A 5,687-nucleotide genomic window follows, 5' to 3' on the forward strand; every position below is an offset into this window, starting at 1 on the left:
ACCCCAAATTTAGCAGGACTAGGGTGTGCAGGTGCCATGGTGGTGACGTGATGATGTGCTGTGCATCCACAGTGTGGATGCAGTCACCAAATCCATGGAAACAACTCCCAAAAATCTGCAAATGGTCCCTTGGCACCTACAACACAGAGGGTAGGTGGAGGAGGAGATTTAATTCCCTGGGGAAGGGGTTGCTGTGTCCCAGCTCCAGCATCCCTGGGCGGGTGTAGCCCCTCAGTTTAGCCCCACTGGCTACAGGGTAAGGTTGTTTCACTGGTGGAGCTACAACAACATCCCAGAAAGTTAATTCTGGCACCTCCTGCCTTGGCACAGGGCAGGCACCACATGGCACTGAGCCAGGCCCTCTGCAATGCCCGGAGGGAGCAGCATCAGCACCAGCCATGCCAGACACCCCATCCCAGGGCTGTGTTCCCTTGTCAGGAGGGTGGCCTGGGGACAATGGAGTGGCCTTTGGGGATGTGGCTGGGATACAGGGGGATGAGAAGGGCTGTAGGACTGAGATCCCAGGTTTGAGGGGTCAGATCTCCCCATTAATGCCTCTCTGGCCTCCCTGAGTGGCTCTCCCTGAGGTTTTTCAAGGACCATGGACAGGCCTTGGTACAGAGATGGGGCTCAGCCCCAGGGACGCACTCCCAGCTATCCTGTGAACCACAAGGGACCTGAGAAGAGCAGGGATGTCCCTGGGTTGGCTCAGACCTTGCAGCTGGTTTCTGTACTCCCCCAGCAGACACAGGTCTCCAAATTGGCAGGACCGGTCCCCACAAGCATCCCTGTCACTGGGGATGACACTGTCCATCAGCAGCTGGCGCTGAGCTCTGCCACCCTTCCCCAGCCTCAGTCATCCCCTTCTGTGTGCAGAGCAGGGTGACATCCCAGTGCCAGCTCCCCAAACTCCCCTGACATGAGGCTGACGAGTCCCCTGCACCAGGGTCCTCTCCAGCTGCCTGCACACCCCCTCAGAGCAGAGCCGGTAGCCGAGAACCTGCACTGGGACCAGAAGCCCGTCCAGGGAATATAATAAAATTAAAGCTCATTAAGCACTTAGAGAAGGGTTTGCATTGAGGGGGTGTGGGCGGGGGGGTCGGTGGGGCCATGGATCTTAATACTGGGCTATTTAGAAGGGAGAATTTAATAACAGGGGGGGTTGGTTTTTATGGCAATAGATTTATTCCACCTGGGCTAAGAAATACATTCCACATCTGCCGAGCCGTGTAACCAGACTCTAATTAAAATCGTGTGCCAAGCGAGGGCCTGGCTGGAAAACACAAAGCTGGCTTTTAGAGCGGCTGGGAACCGCGGCCGCGCCGAGCCCGGCCCGGGGCCAGGCGGCTGTGGGGCGACGGTGGCAGGCACTGGTGGCAGGAGCTGGTGGCAGGAGCTGGTGGCAGGAGCTGGTGGCTAGCACGATGGGTACGGGGCTGGTGGAGGGGCTGTGCCATTGCTTGCCTTCCCCACAGTGGGGTAGGAGGGGTGGTGGAGGGTGGGTGGTGACTGTGTGTGTGCGGGAACCCTGGGACAAGGTGGCATCTGCATGTGTGCCAAGACCTTGGGGACAGAGTGATGTCCATGTGTGTGCAGGGACCCCGGGACAAGGTGACGTTCCTGTGTGTGGTGACTATGGGGACAAGGTGATGCCCGTGTGTACACAGGGTCCCTGGAACAAGGTGACATCTCTCTTTATGCAGTGACCATGGTGATGAGGTTACACCTACGTGTGTGCAGGCACTGAAGGACAAGTTGACATCTCTCTGTAGGTAGTGACCACAGGGACAGAGTGACACCCGTGTGTGTGCAGGCACCATGGGTCAGGGACATGTCCATGTGTGTACAGGGATGCCTGGGGACAGGGTGACATTGTGTGCATGGTGACAGTGACACCCATGGACGTGTGGTGACGGTGGGATGGGGCAATGTCCTCGTGTGCACAGTGGCCACAGAGGCAGGGTTTTGTCCCTGCACAAGCAGTGACAGGGGGACAGGGCGATGTCTCCAGGTATGTTGTGTCCTCAGGGGCAAGATAGGTGGTGGCTGTGCACAGTGGTGGTGACACCCACCTGTGGGATGGACCATGGGATGGCTGATGTCCCTGCACAAGCAGTGCCATGCAGATGGGGGGACATCCACGTGTGTAGCAACAGCAGGGACAGCTTGACACCCCTGTGTGTCTGCAGTGACAACAGGGAGAGGGTGACACCCATTTGTCCACGGTGTCCACAAACATAAGGTGACATCAATGCATGTAGCATCATGTGGGTGACATCCACGCACCTATAACGATCACGGGATGGAGTGACATGCTGTGACATGGGGACAGGGTGATGGCCATATGTATGCTGTGACCACAGTGACATCCACAATGCGGGATAGGTGATGCCCATGAACAAGCAGTGCCACGGGGATGGGGTGACATTGGTGACAGGGTGACATTGGTGATAGGGTGACACTGGTGACGTGGTGTCCACACAGCCGCTGGCACTGGAGCGACGGTTACGGGGCTGAAAGGCCGCCCTGTGCGCCCCAACATGGGACAAATTTTACAGTCCTGCTAAGTCAAGCCTAAAATGTCCTGAACAAACAGCAGTTCTGTCTCGGGTTTAATAGCCCTGTCCTCCAGACAGCGGCAGGAGCGCCAGTTCTGATGGAGAAACTCATGAAACCTTTGAAATAGTTTGTACGGGAGTAGTGAAGTGAGAAAAAACCCCAGAGCGCTGACTGCCAAGGAAAACACACTTACCTAGTAAAGCATGAGTAATAAGTGGCATTTTTTACAGTGTGAAGATATAACTTTTCATGAAAATACCAAATAAGGCTCCGTGCAAAAAGTGGACGGCCTTTCTAGTTGATTTTTTTTTCTTCCCTTCTCTTTCTTCCCTTTCTTTTCGTTCTCAAGGCACACGTGTGTTTTCCCCAGCGCCCGTTTTGCAGGAGCCTGTTTACAGCGCCGCCTTCCCGCCACTCCCGGGTTCCTCCGCCGTGAGATGAAATGAGGAGGGAATGGAAAAACAAGGGCTGCTGTTCTGTGAGACTTTCTATTTTTAAAAGGTTAAAAATATCTTTTTTCAGACACTCAGCCCAGGAAGCGCTGGGGTGAAGCGACGCGGCAGGACGTGAGGAGTAAACAAGCGCCGGGACGTGCCGGGAGGCGCGGGAGCTGCGGCTCCGGGGATGCTCAGGGGACGGGGACAGCACGGGACACCACGAGCCGTGGGTGTGGCCACAAGGAGATGTGGGATCACGTAAAGCTGCAGGGCTCGGTGCCAGCGGGGATGCTCAGCCCCGAGGGAGGATGCTCTGCAACAAGGTGGGATGCTCAGCCCCTCAAGGGAAGGTAGTCCACATCCAGGGGGATGCTCAGCCCCTGAGGAAGGGTGCTCAGCCCCCAGGGGGATGCTTGGCACCCATGGAGGATGCTCAGCATCAAGACAGGGTGCTTGGATCCTGAGGGGGTCACTGAGCACCCAGAGGGAATGCCCAGCTCCTGAGGGGGATGCTCAGCACCCAGGCAGAACGGTTTATCTCCCCTCACATCACAGGTCTTGGAGCCCCCATGGCTCAAGTGTGAGGGATGGAATGCTTGGCTACTGCACATGGAACCCACTGAAGGAGTGGGATATGGTACCCACCATGAAAGGAAGGATGTGGAAAAACCATCTCCAGAATCCCACAGATGCTTTTCCTCCCTCCGTTTTGCAGCTTTGTTCCCCTTTCCACCAAGGTGAAGGTCCTGGTGATGCTCTCTGGGCTGGCTCCAGCAGTGGCTGTGCCCTTGTGCTCATCCCTTGGCCACACCTGGGCACCTTTTCCTGTGGTTTTCTGTTGCAGACATCGAACATGCCACATCACAGCCCAACAGAGCAGTGATTTTAGGGGTGACCTAATTGGGGCCTTCCAGGACCTGAAGGGAGCCTACAACAAGGCTGTGGGGGGACTCTGGACAGGGGCCTGGAGTGACAGGACAAGGGGCAATGGCTTTAAACTGACAGAGAGGAGGGTTCAGACTGGATATTAGGAGGAAGTTCTTCCCTGTGAGGATGGTGAGGCCTTGGCCCAGGTTGCCCAGAGAAGGGCTGTTAAACATTGGAAGGGGCTGCCCAGGGAGGTGGAAGAGTCCTCATCCCTGGAGGTGTTCAAGGAACGACTGGATGTGGTACTCAGTGCTCTGGTCTGGTTGACAAGGTGGGGATTGGTCACAGATTGGACCTGATGATCTCAGAAGCCCTTCCCAATCTACCTGATCCCATGATTCCATGATCCACAGCACCGACACACAGCCCTGGCCCTGGACCGCTCTCCTCTCTGCCAGCGCTGGGACTCGCTGAGCAGTTTTGCTTCCTTATAAGGCCCTGCTGTTCCCTGCTCCCGTATCTTAGCTGGCATTGTCTGTTGGGAGGGCAAACAATTCCCAGCAGGCTGCCGGGACACCCTCCTGCCCAGCTCAGTTATCCTGGATTAGCAGCACTTCCCCGCATCCCTCCTGTTTTCCTTTTATCCACCCCCGAGCGGGAAGAGCTGGAGGGCATTTTCCGAGCAGGCTGCCGTGCGGGAAGGAGGGTTGTAAATCAGCTCTACTATCTCCTGAACACGAGATGGGGATTTTTCATTCCTCGGAGCAGCATTTCCAGCCCCTTCCCAGGGGCTGCTGCTTCTCAAGTACCTTGTCTGACTGAAGCCTGGTGCATCAAGTCTTAGCCCAGAGGAAGGTGCAACTTCTTAGCCCACCTGGAAAACAAGGATGAAATTTCCTCTGCCTGAAAAAAAGGCTTTCAGGGAGTGAAGAAACACTATAAAACACACTTTATTTAATACATGAACAAATACCCTCTCCCACTGCCTCTTCTGAGGCTCTTCCAAGGGTGTAAATGTGGTGGGAAGGGAGATCCAGGGGGAAGAGGAGAGGAGATCGCCCTTGGACTTGGATCTCCAGCTATAAATCACACATACACAGATATAAAGACCTCTGCATCTCCAGGAGGAAGTTTTGGACCCTGAGCCCCTCCAATACCACATCCTGAGGTAGGAGATGTGCTCCCTGCTCCAAGAGACAGAGCCTGGCTCCTGGACATTTCACCCCCTGCCAGTCCCCAGGTGACAAATGGATGACATCCACCCACAAAGGAGCCTTCTCCCTCTAACCAGCTCCAACTTCTTGCTCCCAGGCAGTGTCTGGGGACACTTTCAGCCTCAGGCTGAGGGGGCATCCAGGGACCTGAGGCCCCCCTAGGGCTGGCAGACCACGGAGTGCAGGAGTGGGGAGTATTAGATCATAATTTTTGGAAGTCTGAAGTTTGCCCAGGTCCTGCTCCTTCAGACATTAAGTCATTTTCCTGAGGAAGTGGCATGTGACGTTGATCTGGTTATAGAGGGAATATAGGGGTGGAGCAGGGAGCTCCAGGGAGACCACGGCAGAGTTGAGGACCAAGAGCACCGGGACACCATGTCCTGTCAACATCTGCCACAGGAATAGGACTCTAGGGGTCCAAATTCAATACAAATCCTGCTATTTTGAGGTTTCAGATGCCCTACAATGCTCAGTTCAAAGCTTCCAGTTTTGATGGAAGAACTCTTTACACACTTCACCAGGGAAACATCTTTGACTTCCATGCAGTCAAATACCATGCTGACCCTTGGAATCCACGATGTGACAAATCATTTAATGAATACAAACAATA

The sequence above is a fragment of the Neopelma chrysocephalum genome, unplaced genomic scaffold (genome assembly GCF_003984885.1).
Source record: "Neopelma chrysocephalum unplaced genomic scaffold, ASM398488v2 Primary Assembly neopelma1_60, whole genome shotgun sequence".
NCBI classification, from domain to species: Eukaryota; Metazoa; Chordata; class Aves; order Passeriformes; family Pipridae; genus Neopelma; species Neopelma chrysocephalum.